Genomic DNA, 18,387 nt, shown 5'->3' on the forward strand with positions numbered 1-18,387 from the left:
CCAGCTACTGCTTCACCAGTTTCAGGAGAAAGGAGTTTGTTCCGCTCTCCCCCTGCCTGCCCCCCCCATGCCCTCTTCATTAAATCCTTCCACTCCATCCCTCTCAGCTCCTCCGCTCTCACCTCCGGAGACGCCCCCGGGCTAGAAGCACACACGCTACAGCCAAGGCATCTTGGTGACTGTCGTGTCGGGGGACTGGCCGGGCTTGGCATGAAGATCTCCTCCCAGGCTACCGCCACGCTTTCTGGTGACAAACGCATACCCACGGACAGGAACCTGGCACAGCAGCGCCAAGAGGCTGAAGGCACAGAAACGCCACTTTGGAGGGTGCTTCCTGCTGCCAGGGTGGCAGGACTACCAAGCCTGGGGGTTACTCTCAGAAGGCAGAAATCCACAGCCCTGCTGCCCTCAGCACCCAAGGAACACATCGTCCCACCGCTCTGCCACAGCGGAAAGAAACAGGCCTCCCTTCTCCACGAAGGGGCCAGACGAATACCTGGAATAGCGGACTTGGCCCCCCACAGCTGCGCAGGACGCGCCCCAGCCAGACACCGGAGCAGAGCATCCCGCGCTGGCACCAGGGCCGCAGCTCGCAGCTGACCTTGCCACATCTGCTCCAGTCAAACGGCTCCGAGCTTTTTGCCCCAGACTCCGCGCCTGCCTCAGGCCCCAGGCGCTGGTTGGAGACCTGCCAAGGAGAGGGCTGCCTGTTTGAATCACAAGCCAGAACTGGCTAAGCATCACCTTTAATAAGCCTTTCCCCTCCATCAGGCACCCTGATTTTTTTCAGCTACAGTCTTGTGAGACGGAAGGCTGCTTGGAGCCGAGCCAGCACCGGGGAAACCACCATTTCAAGGTCCTGCGAAGGAGCCTGTAAGAGCAGAGGGGAGCTTTGGTCGGGCGTGCGGGGGGTGATGCAAAGAGCAGGCTGTTCGCTGGGAAGCTGCTGCCGCTTGCCAGGAGGCGGTGGGGGAGGAGGCAGCAGATGTCCGCAGACAGCATTTGCCGAGAGCCTGCAGCGCTCCAGCCCAGCGAGGGGAGGAAGGCGGCGGCTGGTGCCACTGCTGCTGCATTGTAATTGAACAGGACAAACACGACGGAGTCTGCCGAGAAAGCTCACGTTGCCTTTCCCCTCCGATAACAGCTCCTTCAGCGACGGGAAGCGGGAGTCCCGGCACCCCGGCTGGGGGGTCGGAGAAAGACCTTAGGATGACTGTCGAGAGACCTTGAAAGCAAGAGGAAAAAGCCCTGCCATGAAGACTGCAAGACCGCTCTTGCCCAGGAAGCAGCAGCGGCTGCAAACCCCGGCGCAGCCATCGCGCCGGGGCCGTCTGGCGACGGGGGCCTGGGTGAAGGCAGCGTGCTGCAGCCCATGAGCTGCCTTTATTCCTGGCATGCGCGACAGCCGGGCACTGACAGCCAGAGCCCGGGCAGGTGCCTGAGGATGGATGCACAGCAGATTCCTGGGAGAAAGAGGAAGAGAGCCCAGGAGCTCTGGCTGCAGCCTCCCACTTTGGGCAGCGGAGCCAAAAGGGGAGATGCCCCCCACCAAGGTGGGGATGCACGTTCCCCCCCTCGTTTTGCAAACAGCGGACACAGGGCCGGCGCCGTGTGGGCAGCCAGTGAGCCCAAGCCCAGCCGTGCTGCTTTCGGTGCGAGCGTGAGGTGCCGGCAGGCTCCGAGGCAGCTCACGTGGTTCTTGTTTCCTGCCTCTGGGCAGAGGAGGTTGGCTTCCTCCCCACCCTAGAGCAGTGAGGCCGACCAGGGGAGCTCCGCATCCAGCAGCTACCCCACAACCACCCTTCTCCCACAGGCTTTGTCCCGTACCCGGGATGTGGCGAGCCAGGCAGCGTCAGCCTGTCAAGACATACGGTGGCCAGGAGCAGCGCCTTAGAGAATGGGACCCACGGCACTGGCACCCCCGAGGGGCAGCGGCAGGTCCTAGGCAAGCCATCCTCCCGTCAGACAGCGTCCTGACCGTTGCTGGGGTCTACACAACCCTCTCTCGCTCACTCGCTGCCCAGACTGCTCAAAAAGACCTTAAAACCCCCAGAAAAATGGGCACTTGCCGTTTCGGATGGAAAGGAACCAACTTCAGCCAGAGGGGTCTTTGGCTCATTAAGCGATCCCACCCTCAGGCTTGTTGTTCAGATCAAACCAAGCAGCTCCTGGGCTCCTCCTACAGCACACTGAGATGCGGTCTGGCACTTAGGTCCACTTGAGTCCTCTTAAAATAAAAATTAATTGATATGCAAATCAGACGAGGCATTAGAGTAGTCTGCTGGCCAAGGGCGATGCACAGATTCCCTGCTGCTTCACGCTACAACCCCAACTCCCCCACACCTCTCCTCCTCCCCAAGCCCAGGGTCAGCCGTCAGCCACGGCGCTCCAGAGCCGGGAGGACCCTGCGGACGCACGCCTTGCATGCAGAAGGGAGCCTGCATGGCAGGTGCTCGTCTTGAGCCAGGTCCCAGCTCTGCCTCGTCCCCTCCCTGACCCTCAGCACGTCACATCTGGCAGGAGCACGGCTGGGCTCGCGCCGGGCCACTTGCACACGATCAGAGTTTGAGCCTGCAAAGCAGACAGCAGAGCTGCTCCAGGCACTTCAGTGTCCGTGCCCAGTGGGGAGGCAAGGAGGTAGCAAGACAACTACGAGCCTGGCCTCCTGGCATGTTTGCTACTGGGATCCTTCTATCGGTTTCCGAGACAGATCAATTCTTCGCACGCTCCCGATAGCTTTTCCAAATATACTGCAAACAGCAGCCACAGCCACAGCCCTCGCACCACCCGCAGCCAGGAACAGCCACAGACCAAACGCCGAAACAGCAACCATCCAACACGCTCAGGATCAGGTCACGGAGGCAGGGCAATCCCAAAACGGGCCGTGGCTCTCGGACAGGCTCCCGTCTCCTCGCTCCCCCTCCAACCAACCAACCGCCAACTACAGCTACCTTCTTCCACAATCTTGTTTTAACCTGAGGATGGGCGACGCAGGTGACCTCTCCATCTGGTCGCGGCGGGGTGAGCACAAAGCTTGGCATCGCCCAGACAGGGATCAGCAGCCCGGAGGGATGCCAACATCATCCCTTTCCACTTAAAGGGCTCGGAGCATGGCTCTGCCAGCACCGGCCTGAGAACTAGGAAATCCTAGGGCGGCTGGTTTGCTTCACTGGTGTTAAAAGTACCCAGCGTGGACCTCCAAGGGCCTGCGGGCTACTGCTGGGAATTCAGAGGAAAGTACTTAAGAAAGGCAGCCTGTTATTGCAATAGCCTTAGATTTGTTGCACAGGGGTCCATACCAGCATCAGAAAAATACGCGGAGCCCTTAAAAAGAGTCTAAGCCTGCTAATATAAGTAATACATTTTGATTAGACGAGGACTTTGCGAAATTACTTTCGATTAAAAAGCATAATAAACTAACCGATAAACATTTGCCACCAGCAGCTGAGCCTCTCTGAGTATTTTGTAAGCGCTGTGCGGGCTGGGGAGCAGCCACTTACATGTAAGGTCCCGATTGCACACACACTCAGGTGGGTAAATCCCTCTCCTCACTAAAATAACAAACGCACCTGCAAAATCAGGGCTAAAATTACGTTTATAGCAAAATATTTGTAAGTGGCAGGACACCACTTTGCTGAAGTTCTGCTTACGGCAAAGTAAATCCTTTCTTTACAAAATATTTACAACTTCAAGCTCACGAAACTGACTTTCAATAAGCAAAACCAGGTTTGGGTTTTGGGAGGGCTTTTTGGTTGCTTGGTTTTGTGCTTTGAAACGGGCTCCAAAGCAGATTCAAACACTGAAAACTGTCATTTCTTTTTTTTTTTTTTTTTTTTTTTTTTAAAGAGAGAGTTTTAAAAGGGAGCGGGGAGCAAAACCCGCACTGAATTCTCCAGTGGAGGTGGGCAACCGAGGCAGATCATTAGCAAGCCACGGACGTGCGGAAACATTTTGGGAGGAAGGGTGCTACTGACTGCATTACAAGCACACTGCTGCACTTATCCGTTCTTCTTTTGGGGCCCTACTGTTCTCATGGCAAAGACGACAAACAAGGCTTCGGACTCGTCACCCGCAGTGACAAGTTCATGTGAAACGGGATTCTCTGCTGACAATTAGGAAACTAATTAAAGAGTGCAAGAAACATCCACTTCAGCCACTCTAAAGCAGATATACGCAGGTGCATCACAGAAATAAATAACAAAAAGGTTTTTAACTCTTCTTTGAATACTTTTCCCAGCAGCTCCCCACACGTTTCGAGCTCCGAGAACGAGCTGGGACGGAGCAGCTCATCTCTGCGCGAGGCCAACAGGAGAGCCGCGCTCGTACTTCCCAGCACCAGAGCCACGGCGCTCGGCCTCCGCTGTCAAACGCAATCTCGGCTTCTGCCCGCGAGCCCCGAGAAAGGACAGGGGACATATCACTCATTTTCCAGGTGGAGGAGGGGATGCAGCCCCGGGAGGGTGCTTTCTCCTGCCCGACACAGCAGGAAGCTGGGGATGGGTGGAGTGACGAAAAAAAGAGAGAGGAGGGCACGGTTCTGGTGCCCGCATCCCGCTCTTAGGGCTGCCAGGCCCGCACAGGCTGCCAAATCAAATAGCCATCCAGCGCCGCGCTCCTGACAGGCGTAACAGGCAAAGCCCCCAAAGCAGGACTGGCGCGAGGCATCCTTCCACCCAGAGCCACTGCTGCCCACGTCTGATGCTCATCCACCACGACTGGCAGCAGCTGATGCCTACGGATCCCACAGAAACCCTGATCTCTCCCGCCGGAGAAGCTCCACAGCTCCCCAGGCCGCTGCAGTTTGTACAGGCTCCAACCAACACCCCCGTCCCGGTCTCTGCAGGTGCCTTTTTACCGTTGGAAAGGGATCTGGGACAGTGTGAGGACACGCGAGGAGGATGGGAAGGACCAGCCCGTAGCCCCCGTGCCTCTCCGACAGAAGCGCTTGTCAGGAGTTCAGTGCCGCCATCGGTGGGCTCCGCCGAGGGAAGCCAGACAAAACCGAGGGCAGACCTTCAGCACCTCCCCGAGAGAGAGTTTACCCAAAACTGAAGGCTCCCAGTTCCCTTCTTGGTACCATCTTACCAAGGGAAGGCAGGCAAGTCCCAGCTTATTTTGTGCCCAGGTTTCTCCTACTGTAACACGGTTGCTCAGCCAAAGGGGCAAATTACACAAGCCTGTCCCTTTCAGGTCAAACACTGTGCTGGTGCCACCCGTGTTCCTACATTCCTGTGCCCACCGGCACCCTGCCTGGGCACTCCGCCGTCCCCCGTGACGGGGAGACGACCAGCCCAGCGTCCAGCGGCGCTCCTTCCCACGAGCCTTGCAGACCGACACGCAGCGCACCCACGAACGGGAGCCTCGGCCTGCAACCGCAGTGGAAATAAAACTACTGCCATTCAGAGAAAAGGCATAATTAGCAAAGATTAAACAGCCAGTAGCTATGCCGGCAGCGGGGAGGGAAGAGGCAGACCACCACTGCCCTGTAGAAGCGGAGTCGCTGCTTCCCTGCGCCCCTCACGCACCCTCCCAGAGCCCTGCGGGTCCTGTCCCGTGCCGTGCCCAGCTCCGGCAGGAGGCACCGAGCCCGCTCGCCCCGATCACTAGAAAGCATCTATACCACAGTATACAAAATCCTTCCTGTCTTCTTTTCCAAACGCATCTCACCCCCTCTCAACTGGGACCCCCTCATAAAAATAAGAAGAGACAGGCCTTTCCTGGCATTTCCTTTTTCTGAAAAGGCTGTAAAATTTTCCAAGCGTAGCCAGAGCCAGAGCAAAGTTTGTCAGAAGCTCAGCTCATTAGGCGGCTGCTCAAGGAGCCCCGCGGGAGGCGCAGGCTGCATAATTCAAAGCAGCTTGGACCCTGAAAAGAAAATAGAAACCAGGCTGCGAGAGCGAGGGGGGCAGCTCCAGCTCCGGTGTAACCCCTGCTCCGGGAGTGCCCCATCCGCAGGGCTCAAGAGGAGCCCCAGCCCCAGCAGAGGTGCTGCGGCCAGCCCAAGAGGAGCTGGCACCAGGCGGAGGAAATTCCAAGCCTGTTGCTTCTGGCAGCCACACCGGGCCCTGGCTAGGACCTCGGCAACCTGGAAACCGGCTACTCAGCAATTTTCTTGCCATCCAGAGGGCTTGTTCTGAACCACAGTTTCACTTCCCCCTCCCTGCGCCGCAGCCCAAGAGGCAGGGAACACCAGAGGCAAAAAAAACGTTTGCTCAAAAGCTGTTGTGACCAAGGACCCCCCCAAACTGCTCCGCTCCGGGACGGCAGGCTGGAGCTGCTGCCGGCCCTGTGTCCCCCCCTCCGTTACATCTGGGGGCGGGGAGAGCAGAGGAAACTTGCTTGGACCAGCCCTAGGTCTCCCTGGTTCCTTTTGCTCCTTGCCAGAGAAAAGTTCAAACAAGGCTGCACAGAGGCAGGACACAGGCAGCTTTCAGCCCAGCCTAGCTGCCGTGCTTGAGGCTCGCCTGTGGCCGGACCCGCTCCGTTCAGGCCCTGTCTGGCCTGATCCTCTGCTGCAGACCGGTGCTGGAACGAATCCTGCAGAGGAAGTGGTGAAAGCTCCAGTGCTGCAGGGGTTTCCACAGCCTTGGCCAGCTCGCTGTCAGGAGAGTCACCCAGAGATGCAGCCCTTGCTCTCAGTTACTGCCCTTCGGAGCTCCCCATCCCAGCTCCTCGCTGCCCCGAGCCCGCAGACCGCCAGGGCTGCAGAAGACCTACAGCATGGCTACTCGGGACCCCCGCAACGGCCTCTTCATAAGCCAGCATCCTCTACCGATTGCAGCCTCACACTGTGCCTTTCCCAGGAAGCCAGGAGCCCAGCACTGCGTAACAACAGAGCAGCCATCCCACCCACTGCCGAAACCCCTTCCCATCTGAAGGGGAGCACAACTGTTCACTGGTAGACAGCTCTTGAGCAGCATCTTTCTCCCACAGGGGATATTCAGAATATATTTTCTATTAGGAGGCCTGCAGTGCTCCACAGAGTCCTTGCCGGCAGAACCCGTCAACCGATCCACACCCGACCATGGCAAGGCTGAGTGGCAAGTCCAGGAAGACCATCCATGAAGCCAGCTTCAGGAGGGCACACGTTGCAAGCAGCAAGAAACAGCTCCCCTTAACTTAAACCCTTAAGAGAAGCCTGGGTACGGCTCCCCAAACAAGGGTACAGCGTTCTGGGAGAACAGCATTTCTCTGCAGAGCACGCATGGGACGAGGACCACGGTGCTATTTGGAGAACCAGACGCTCGACTGTCTGTTTGCCGCTGGTCTGTCTGACAGTCAGTTTGCGACTTCTGCTATAACCACTTGAGTCATAGCTTTCTAACTTACGGTTTTCTCAGCTGGGCAAATCCTGGAGATGAGACACTCAGGGACTGGAAAGCTCACGGACGCACCAAGCGTTGAGGATACTTCATGAGAGAAGCTCCTGACCTCCAGCTTCTCCGAGGGCTGGAAAAGCCCCCGGACACCTGGGCTAGAATAGGAGGCTGAGACCTAAAGAGGCAGCTGAGGAGGAGCAGAGCGATGAGCAGGAATCGGGACTCCTGGCATCTGGCCCTAGCTCTGCCCCATATTCCCTTCCTGCCTTTGGTTAAGTCATTTCCTTTCAACTTTTCCTCCCAGTCTCTATTTCGAAGGCAAAAAAAACCCCAAGGCCTTGCTTCTGCGGAGCGCTCAAAACCTCCTCTGGCCTGTGACAGTGCAGAACATCACTACTGCCAGAGGCTGCAAGACGCCCGGCGTGCAGGAGCCACGCTGCTCACGCAGACCCCGGCAGAGCCTGGCACTTCCTGTGCTTACATTTCGAGAAGCACCGAGTCTGTAAACAGTCAGTGCCGCGGAGCATCTTCTGCACGAACCATATCCTAGCCCGCTCCCCTCCTTGGCCACTGCATTAAGCAGCTGAGCAAGGAAAAGGAAAGCTGCTCAGCTGAGCCGTGACAGAAGGAGCGGCGTACCCACACGCGGCGTTGCTCCGGACAGCCGGCCTGCAAGGAGGTGGCCCTCAAACCAGTAGCGGCGAGGATGGGTGAGGGAATATACAGCAAGTTAAAAGGGAGGGGAGGATGGAAACAAACAAGCTAACTACAAAAAAACAACCAACCGAACAAAAAAACCCCACCAAAACCCAACCCAACCAGCAGCACAAAGAGGCAGGCTGGAGTAGAGGTGCCCGGGGAGTGGGCCCTAGCTAGGGCTGGTGAGCAGCTCCTGCTGCGCCCTAGCAGGTCCATCCTGTGGCCTCCCACATACTTCAGGGTGAGGGAAGACCAGTAGGCACAGGCAGGAACAAGGAGCACTCTGTGGTTTTGCTCGGTATTTCAGGCCATCTCTCACACAGGAGGAGCTCTGCTTTGCTTTCCAAGTCTCGCCCTCTCTGGCACGGATCACAAACCTGGCTTCTGGCCCAGGACTTGGCTCCAGCAGAGCTCCTCACCAAACAGGGTGACGCCCCACCTCTGGGCACAGCGCACAGCCCCATCTTAAAGCCATCTTGAGGCTACTGCCCCAGCATCAGGAGAGGCTCCCCATCATCCCCTAGCTGGGATTCAAGGCATCTTGAGTTGCAGCTGAAAAAAAAAAAAACAAACCCCAAATCTAGCTCCTGCTCTGGGTGGAAGCAAAACCCAGTAACAAAGCGCCACTTTCTCTAGCAGCTCCGGCTGAAGCTGGCAGACAATCTGCCCGCATCGGGGAAGCGCAGTCTCCCAAAGACGCCTAGGCACAGCTAGCATGATCCTCTGCCTGCAGCTGCCCAGGAAAGGCGCAGCAGGACAAGATGCCAGGTGAAGGCCCTGCCCCTCCATCACCAGCAGCACGGAGGGGCTGGAAACCACTGCCTGATGCAGCCATCTGACAACCAGCAAGGATGCTGGCATACAGGGGAGCCACTTGTGCCCAGACACCAGTAGCTGCCGAAGAACCGGCGCACCACTCCAGAAAGAGCTGAGCAAGCGGGAAGCAGGCCTCATCCCTCTGGCTGCGCCCAGCCCAGACGCGCACCCAGCGAGAGCAGAACAGGTTCCCACTTGGCTCTCCAGGGTGCCGCAGCCCACCACCCTCACGCTGCTTCCTCCAGAGGAGGGTCGCAGCTGGCATCAAGGCAACCCTGCCCGATGGGGAGCTGTGTGTCTGCAACAGCCCGTCCCGTGCCCCGGCGGAGGGACGGCAGGAGCACAAGGTGGGAAGGGAGCTCTGGGTCCAAGCAAGCGGGACTTGGAGCTGGTCAGGGCACCCAACAGCAGCACACCCACTTCCAAGGCTTGGTGCAGGCTTGGGGTAGCCACAGCAAGGTGTCCCGTGCTCCCTCTCTCGCCGCACCAGGAACCAGGCTGCCCAGGGCACCAGCAAGCACAGCTCGGCTCGCCAAGGACACGAGGAAGCGCACAGAGCTCCTGGCAAGTCGCCCCTCTGTAGCGTGCCTCTCCCTTAAATCAAAAGCAGGTGCCAGTGACACTAACTGCTTCCTCCGCTCTGGCTCCTGCCAGGTACAGCCCTGTGGCAACGGCAAACGCCACCATGAAGCGGTCCCAATTAGAACAAAATCCATCACCCTCTCCACCTCTGAGTTTCAAAGAAAATTGGGTAGGAAGAACACAAAACCAGCTCCCTGCTCCCAGGAAGGGACTGGTGCCAAGCGGATGACCTGGAACAGGCACCACGGAAGGAGGAAGGGTGCCTCTCATCCACGCCACGTGGTTTGGCTGGTGCTGCCTCCCAGGGAGAGTCCGAGGAAGGACAAAATACAGCAACAGAAACCATCCCCGCCAACCTCCGTTAACAGTTCCTGTGTGCCTTCCACTTGGGACTGCCAGGGGCGGTGGTCGCGGAAGGGAAGCCAAACCAGAGGAGCAAAGACCGACCTGCCGGCAGGTAGCACGCAACTTGAAGCAGAAGTCAGGAAGAACCGAGAACTCATGTTCCGGCCATCCTCAGTCCCTGGGCCTCCCAGAGCTGCTGGACACGCGCAACTGAGAAGCAAAGCAGCTGCAATGCTTCCTAGGCCCCTTGCTCCAAGGTGGGTGTGTTTGTCCAGAGCTTCGGCGCTACAAGAAACCTGTAGGGCAGTTTTAATTCATGGAGATCAACTACGTGTAAAGTCAGTATCCAAAGCTCCCGCGCCCCCTAGAAACACGGAACCACGCACAAGATCGCCAGAGAACGCATTTGCCAGTCAACATCTTCCTGGGAGGAAAGGCGAGCTGAGTGACGCCGAGTCCTGACCTGCATTAGATTTTGATTTGCCAGTAGAGTCATGCTGGCAATCCTCCTAGCACTTTGCTGATGCAGCTTAAATAACACTGACAAAATATCACCGCATCTGTACATCGTATCGCTATGATACCTCCATCCTTCATTGTGTCACATATCCATGCACCTACGTACCACGTTTCCTGTTAAAAATGCCAGAAGTAGTCACAAACATAGCCCAACCCTCCTATGCTCGCCCCTGCCCAGGACACTGATGCCGACGCTGGGTCTCTGCCAAAAGAGCAACAGTACGAGGAAGATGACATTTGCGGGGCAAGCTCCGGGCTCCTGCTCGCCTAAAGCTACGGGGGACGAACAGACATCACCCCTGGGAGGAGGCAGCTACAGCGCCTCAGGAGCAGGCTCACGGGTGGAGCAGACCCCCAACACGTTCTTGGACAGGAACAGCAAACCTGCGCTCTTCCACAGGAGACTTACTCCCCCAGAAGAGGCCTGCTTAGGAGATCCCTCTGTCGGGGTATTTAAAACTAGATGGAGCCCTAAGGAATTAAGGGCTGGAAGCCAGCCGGTGCCATCCCCAAGGAACGGCTACACCCGAGCAGCTTAAAACCCATTGCAGCAGCTGGAATACACAACTCATGCCAGCAAGAGCACATCTGGACCTCGGGGGAACGCAGACGCATCCTCAAGCACTCCAATGGCTAAAAACTTTCACTCTCAGCAGCAGCCGAGCCTGACGCAATCACCTGAGACAGCGCAAGGACGCAAAGGCTGTCCCGATGTCAAGGCTGCACAGGCACGGCACCGACAAGAGACGGGGCATGGAAAACAATCCCAGGGCCCGACTTTTACTTGGGACTCTGCAACCAGCCAAAGATGACTGGGGTAAGCCGCTAATGCCTCTACAGCGGCAAGAAACAGCTACTGGCTGGGACAGAGCTGATGCTCCCCGCAGAGCCTCCTCTCTTGAGGAGACTCCCCAAGAGTCTCCTCTCTAGCTACAGCTCCCTTCCGCACCCCTCCACACCGCAAGTGCTGCCGGGAGGGAGAGTGCTCACAGTGTTTCAGCCGGAGAGAACCGCAGCGGTGGGGAGGAAAAACAAAGCTCCCCCCCCCCCCGAAAACAGCACATACGGAGGACGCGACGCCAGCTAGGCCGACGACTCAATAGAAAAGCCAAAGGCTGAGTCGAGCTTGGGCCGTAGGGACTGTCCAAGCCAGCACCAGCAAGGTCCACAGCTCTACAGGCTTGAGTTTGCCTGGAGCTGAAGCGCAACTCCAGCGCATCCTTGGCAGCTGCCCTGCAGCAGCGTAGCCCAGCGAGCTCAGTACTTCCAGCTTCACGCGGCAGTCTGTCCCCTCTGGCACGCAGCAGCCTGAGAGCCACCTTCCAACAGCAACATGGCGAGAGGCAAAAGCTGAAGGGCTTTGAAGTACAAAACATAACTATTTTTCTTTCTTCAACTGAACGACAACTGTACTTTCAAGTTTCTGAGCAAGCTTTCCTTTAGCCGCTGCCTTTTTTTTTTTTTTCCAGTGGGGGGGCGTCTAGAAAGTGGAAAGGGACTTTCAGGGGCAGGGAGACGTAGTAACGCCTACAGCATCGCGCCACAGAAAACACCAAATGCCACAAAACGCATTTTCTAGGTAACGAAGATACAGGTCAAGGTGGGGGAGAGGCGCCGATCGCACCATCTGCCCTGCCAAAATGGCAAAACACACGTTAAAAACCAGACAGAAAGGTTCTAGAGCGTTTAGGGTGTGAAGGCTCTGGCAAACGTCCCCGACGGAGTGGACAATTGCTGTAGAGACAGCACACCGATACGCTCATCTTCCTTCCGAGGAGAAAGAGGATCAGGCGACAACGTCGACCTGGTGATTTTTGCACTAGTAGCAGCCACGGGTGTGTATTATATACCCACGTGTGGCGGCAGCCGGCGTTATCGCAGGCGCCGGAGTCAAAGGAGTCTTGCTTCAGCACCGACACAGACTCGCCATGCGACCTTGGGCAAATTGCTTCCTCCGTGACTCACTTTTCTTATCCCTCCTGCCGCCAAAGTAGCAAAACAAGGCGCACATACATCCCTTTGCAGAGTCCTGGCGACCGACAGCTGGAAGGAGCTGCGTGTCATCGCTGCGTGCCTGGCATGAAAGAGCGTTTGGGCAGCAAAACGAGCCGTAGCCACGCTCGCGGCTCCCGCGGGTCAAGAGCGCGCAGCTAAGTCTCCCGCAGCACCGCTCTGCGGGGCGCACCACCACAGCCAAAGACATGCAGTCGTCCTCTGTGCCACGCTGCCGGCGGCCCTTTGCCTCGCACAGCCGGGATGCAACCGTACGCCACCGCAGCCCGACACCCTGTCAAACGGCGCTGCCCCCGAGGCGTGCAGACGCCACGCACAACAACACAACAGCCTGCCCTGTCACGTAGCATTACTTATGTGTGCAGATATGCATCCTTCTCACATTTCTACTCCAGCAAGTGGTTGCTGGCAGAGCGGGGCTTGGACAAGTTCACCACCTGCTCGAGACACATCCCCAACAACAACGCAGGGATGGTTTTGTTACCTTGGCTCCTCTCTGCGCGCAAGGAAAGCGCATACGTTCGGCGTTTCCTCCCTTTTTCCTCCAAGCCGACCACATGCCGTGGTTTACCTCAAGAGGGGACAGAAGCCCGTGCAGCAGGGTACCGCAAAGAGAGGGGAGAGGACTCCCCGGGACACCTGGGACAGGTCCGACAGGAGCGTTTACTGAAACCCCACGTGAACCGCGGCGGGTCCGGATGCAGGAACCCCGGTCCCAGTCCTCCCCGGGGCTTCGGCGGCACCGATATTGCCTTGCAAAATCCAGAGCAGCCCGGCCGCAACCGCGCACAGCGCGCCCAAGTTCTCCGCGTCCGGCGCGGGGCCCCGCGGAGGCTCTTCGCTCCGGGAGGAACGACCGGCGGCCGCAGCGGCGGGGAGCCGGCAAGAGCCGTGCCCGGCGCGTCACAGCAAAGCGGGACGGGCCACGCGAACCGGGGCGGCATCCGCGCCGTGCCCGAGGAGCGCGGACAGCGGGTCCCGGGCCGGCCGCGGGGAGCGGACCCGCGCGGGGAGCGGCGGGCAGGCCGAGCCGGGGCAGCGCCCCCTCCCCGCCGAGCACGCCGCCCCCCCGGGGGGCTGCGCTGCGCTACGGCGGCTGCCCGCTGCCCGCGGCGGGCCGGGACGCGCCCGCATGACAGCCCGCTGGCGGCGGCGGGGCGGCGGCCGCCCGGGCCCGGCGGGGCACTCACCTCGGCGGCGGGGCGGCGGCGGCGGCGGCGGGGCGGCTCAGGGCAGGCCGGGCGAGCCGGCCGGGGCGGCGCGGCGCGGCTCCGCGGGCTGCTGAGGGCCGGCCGGCGGCGCGGGGCCGGCGGCGCGGGCCGCGCTCATGGCTCGGCCGCCCGCCGCGGGGCCGGGGGCGCTGCCGGCGGAGCCCCCCGCCCCGCCGCGCCGCTCCTTGCAGCGCCGGCGGCGGCTCCAGCCCGCGCCCGCCGGCGGGGGTGGGCGTCCGGCGGCGGCGGCGGGCCCCGGCTGCCCGCCCGGCCCCGGGCCGCGGGCGGCTTCCCCGCGCTGCGGCGGGCGGGCGGCCGGGGGCGGGCGGCGGGCTGCGGTGCCGGCGGGCGCGGCGGCCCGGGCGCGGGCGGGGACGCCGTGGCGAGGGGCGAGGCGCTGCGTGTGCCGAGCGCTCCTTTCTCCGCCGGAGCCTGAATAATCATTTGGAGAAACAGGATCATTCACTTTCCTCCGAGCGCGGAGCCAGGCGAGGCCCTGTCAAAATAAAAGCCCCGCGCGCTGATTAACCGCTTCCTGCTGGCGGCCGCTGCGCCGCCCGCCCAGAGGCCTGCCGGGGAGCGGCACCGGCCCGCCGGGGGCCACCGGCCCGCCGGGGAGCGGCCCCGGCTCGCCTGGGACCGGCACGCCGCCGGGGACCACCACCCGGTAACGCCCGGCGCCCGCTCCAGGGGTCCCCGCAGCCTCCCGAGGGAAGACGTCGTCCTCCGGGTGCGGGAAACGGCACGCACCCCCAGTGCTCTCCCGCACGTACGCGGGTGCCGGCGGGGCCTGACCGCAGCGGTATGGCGTCCCAGACCTGCCCGCGACGGCGTTCTCCTACCGAGCGTCTCTCGGCCCCGCTTCGTCACCCAAAACACCAGCCCGCTCCGCTCCGCCGGCACGCTCGGGATGCGCCACCGGCGACGCCAGTTGTGCCGAGGGGTGAGCCCCGCTGTGCTGGGGAGATCGGAGGTCCCCTCTGCCACATCTCCCAGACCCAATGCACAAGACACCGAGGGCCGGCCCTGCACCTGGGAAGGGCAGCATGTTACTGTCTTTACCAACAAGTTTTCCATGCGTTAACCACCATCCTCCCCTGAGCAACAGCCTCATAGACCCAGGAAATCGGGAGCCTCCCTTCCAAACGAGCCGAGGGCCAAGACAGAGCCCACCGGTGACCGTTGACTCCAGCCTTCCCTGGGAATGACTGGGACCAGCCAGCCAGAAGCTCCTGACACGCTCTGCCTCTGCGGGATGCAGAGGACACTGGGACACAGGGTCGGAACGATCGGCCTCGTCCTGTCATGCTTCTGCAGAAGAGGACGTCTGGAGTACACAGGAGCCAGATCCCAAGCCGCCCCCAGGGCTCCGGGACTCATATTCCTTCGCATTGCCTCTCCCACAAGAATGCCAGCCCCAAGCTCAGACCTTCGCAAGACCCCTGTGGGCAAGGCCCTCGTTACTCTTATGAATATGATTAATTAGGTCCAGTTAACTATGCTGGAATCAATGATGTGACTCACAGCTACACCGGGGTGGGGGTGACAGGAAAAGGCAGATGAGACGCAAGGAGCAGAGGGAGGAAGGAGATGCGATGGCTGGGGATAGCCAGGTGCAGGCTCGGGTGGAAGTAACATCATTCTCGGACACACCATCTGCCTCGGCTGGGCGGCAGGAGCACGGCCCTCCACCGGCCTCGGGAGCTGCGGCCCAGCTGGGGGGCTGCGGCTGCTGCGGGCGTGCAGGGTGCAGCTGAGCGAGGGCACAGCTGGCTCGCTGGCTGCCTGCGCTCTGCGCCTGCTCCCTCCCCCGTCGCAGGCAGAAGGGAGCCGCACAAGTGCGCTCGCACATCAGGCTATTAAGCCAGTCCATCCGCTCCCGGATGATGCCAGCAGCATCCTAACTGGGATGTGTCACCTTCCTGCCTGCAGCGCACTAACTGCTCAGGGGTGGACTGGGAAGAGAGGGCTGGAGGCAGGGACCACTTGGCAGCACCTCCGAGCATTGCAGAGCTGAAGGGGATCCAGGGACAAGTGATCCATCTCCGCTGACGGGAAGCGGTGGCCCCAATTGAAAATGAAAGCACACCTCGCCCTCCCGCTCTGCCTGCGTGCACATCCGCAGCCACCGCCTGGGCCAGGGCCCCGGTCGCTCACCCTCGCCCCCCCGGCTTGGGACGAGAAAGCCAGCCTGCCCCTGGGACGCAGAGGTGGGAGAAGAGGTGTGGGTGGCAGAGATGGGGGGACCTCACCCACCCACAGCGTGGGGCACGCTCCTGGCAGGGCAGGCAGCGGTGGCAGCCCTTTGCCTGTACCAGCCACACCCCGAGATACCCTCCCAGGGACTGGGGAGCAGCCAGGCTGCACATCGGCCTGCTGCTCCGGTGAGCTCCCAAGCACCTCATCAGCAAGCAGTGACGTATTTCCACGCTTTCATCCTTCCCAGGGGCAGTGCCGGGCTCATGCCCCCACAGAGGGCATGCACAGGCACAGTGGGTTAAAGGCAATGCCCAACCACCACTGACTGGCACACCAGCTCGGTGCCAGGGACGGACTGGCAGCTCCTTCCCTCCAGCTACGTCTGGTGCAGAGGGAATGTGTGGAGCCACCTGTCCTCCAGGCCCTCCGGCCGCCTCCTGCCTGCTCCTTCCCTTCCCCGCGGCCGCCTGGGCTCTCTACATCAGAGCCCCTCGCATCTCTCCCAGCCTGCGCACATGAAAGTGGCAGAGCGAGACTGGGAAAGGTCAGCGGGAGGACCAGCCGCCGGCGGCTCAGCGCTGAGCCTCTGTCTTTAATTAACATCTGCCGGGCTAGCTGCCCTCCCTGCGCTTGACTCCGACTCCCAGTTTCCCCTTCCCTCCTCTATCATTACGCCCACACTAGGAGAGACAGGGAGGGGAGGAGACAGGGAAGCAGAGGCCTTGGAGCTCCTCAAAGCCTCCCTCTGCCAACACCAACACCACCGCGGCAGCAGCTCGTCCCAGGAGCCATGTGGTACGTCAGCATGTTAGCGAGCCCCTGGCCGAGGTGCTCTGGCTGGCTGCTACCCACCCCTCCCTTGTGCGGGGCCTTCCTGCCTTTGGGCCCCAAAACATACACCCAGGAAATCAAGAGCCTCCCTTCCAAACAAGCCGAGGGCCAAGACAGGGCCCACCGGTGACCATTGACTCCAGCCTTCCCTGGGAATGACTGGGACCAGCCAGCCAGAAGCTCCTGACACGCTCTGCCTCTGCGGGATGCAGAGGATACTGGGTCACAGGGTCGGAACGATCAGCCTCGTCCTGTCGTGCTTCTGCAGAAGAGGACGTCTGGACCTTTGGGAGATGGCCCCAAGCCACCCCCAGGGCTCCGGGACTCATTCCTTCGCATTGCCTCTCCCACAAGAATGCCAGCCCCAAGCTCAGACCTTCGCAAGACCCCTGTGGGCAAGGCCCTCGTTACTCTTATGAATATGATTAATTAGGTCCAATTAACTATGCTGGAATTAATGATGTGACTCTCAGTTAGCTGGAGCTGCCTCTTTGCGAAGCGCTTCCCCAGTGGCTCACTCCAGTCCCAGAACAACCCCCGGCAGAGGCCCCAGAGATGGAAGAGCACAGATGAATTGGGATGAAGGAACCGAGGCTGGGGCTGTGAAACGCCTGATTTGGGGGCAGCCCGCTGCTTTCCTGATCCACATAGGTGCAGAGCAGGGAGCTGGTGGCAGCTCCAGTGTTAAATCCACAGACCTGGCACACGGACTCATCCCATGTTCCCCCAGAAAGGCAAAGGTCCAGCAAGGGGGTGGAAGAAGGTACGTTACTGCTGCAGGGGTAGACTCCTGCCTGAAAATCATCTTTTCAGCTCTCCCCACGCTGCCCTTAGTCCTGCCCATCCCTAGACAGACTCCCGGCCACAGTGCCCCCTTCTCTCCTCAGACACTGGCACGGATCCTACCCCACAGCCTCACAAATCCCTGCCATGCCTCCATCTCTCTCGGGCTGCATCGCGAGGTCTCAATCCCACTTCTGTTTTGATGGTACCACAAAGTTGTTGCTCAGGGAAAGGGGAAAAAAGCCAGCCCAGGAGAGGCCCCGGGTCTGCACCTAGCCCTGCAGCCAGCTGGGGAAGAATGAGCTCCCTCATTCCATGCTCATGGGAGTTTGAGCAGGGCAGCCGCCAGCGGCAGGCAGCTGCGAGGAGCCTGTGCTACCTCTGCCACCTCTGCAGCTGGCCAGACAGATGGACCTGGGCAGAATCAGGAGCGCCCAGCTTGGCTTCGCTACTCCTTTCAAATGGGATCCCGGCCCGTTCCATTCGCACTGACTTATTAACCATCACACCTCCAGCAGGCCAAGGCCATTCACCCACCGCAGCCAGAAGAGACCAGGAAGCGCAATGACAACACGTGAAGCGACGTGACCAGCCAGCCACGGTCTCCTGCTCGGCATCCTCATGCCAGAAGCTGGGCCCTGGCCCCCCTCCATGCACTGGGATTTTCCTATGCTGCAGCCCCAAAGGCAAAACACAGCCCGTGCTGGAGTACTGGAAGAGAATTTAATCAAGCTGAGCCATCCTCTTCCCAAATGGAAATACGCTGCTGCAGCCACAGCACGGCTGACAGACCATCGTCTAGCAAAGACAAACTCTTGACACAGTTCCAGGATCACAAAGGCACTGATGCTTGGGATCCTGGACGCCTTGCTGCTCCTGCAATGTCAGACGCACTCGTAACGCCTCTACGGGCGCAGGCACGACGTAGCTCTTTGAGCCTTCTTCCCTTCCTAGGCCACCCGTGCGCTCTGAACACCACCCTCATCCTCCCACCACCTCAGCTGCTGCTGTAGCCCACGGGGAAGTCATCCCAGGTCTGCCGCATGGTGCGCAAAGTCCCGCTGCTGCCG

At 60.1% G+C, this 18,387-nt stretch overlaps 1 protein-coding gene across 5 annotated transcripts in view; it reads right to left on the bottom strand.

Annotated features, from left to right (window-relative positions):
• The window catches only part of BCL9L (BCL9 like), an 80,226-nt gene that overhangs the window by 40,314 nt on the left and 21,525 nt on the right, over positions 1-18,387 (bottom strand). Inside the window, exon 1 of one of the 5 annotated variants that reach the window (XM_075116173.1) lies at positions 13,484-13,588. The exons of the other annotated variants lie outside the window; for them this stretch is intronic. The gene's annotated coding sequence lies outside the window, so the exon portion shown is untranslated. Of the gene's footprint in view, positions 1-13,483; positions 13,589-18,387 lie in introns of those variants that run through there. 5 annotated transcript variants of the gene reach the window in all.

Source organism: Phalacrocorax aristotelis, chromosome 22, assembly GCF_949628215.1.
Source record: "Phalacrocorax aristotelis chromosome 22, bGulAri2.1, whole genome shotgun sequence".
NCBI lineage: Eukaryota > Metazoa > Chordata > Aves > Suliformes > Phalacrocoracidae > Phalacrocorax > Phalacrocorax aristotelis.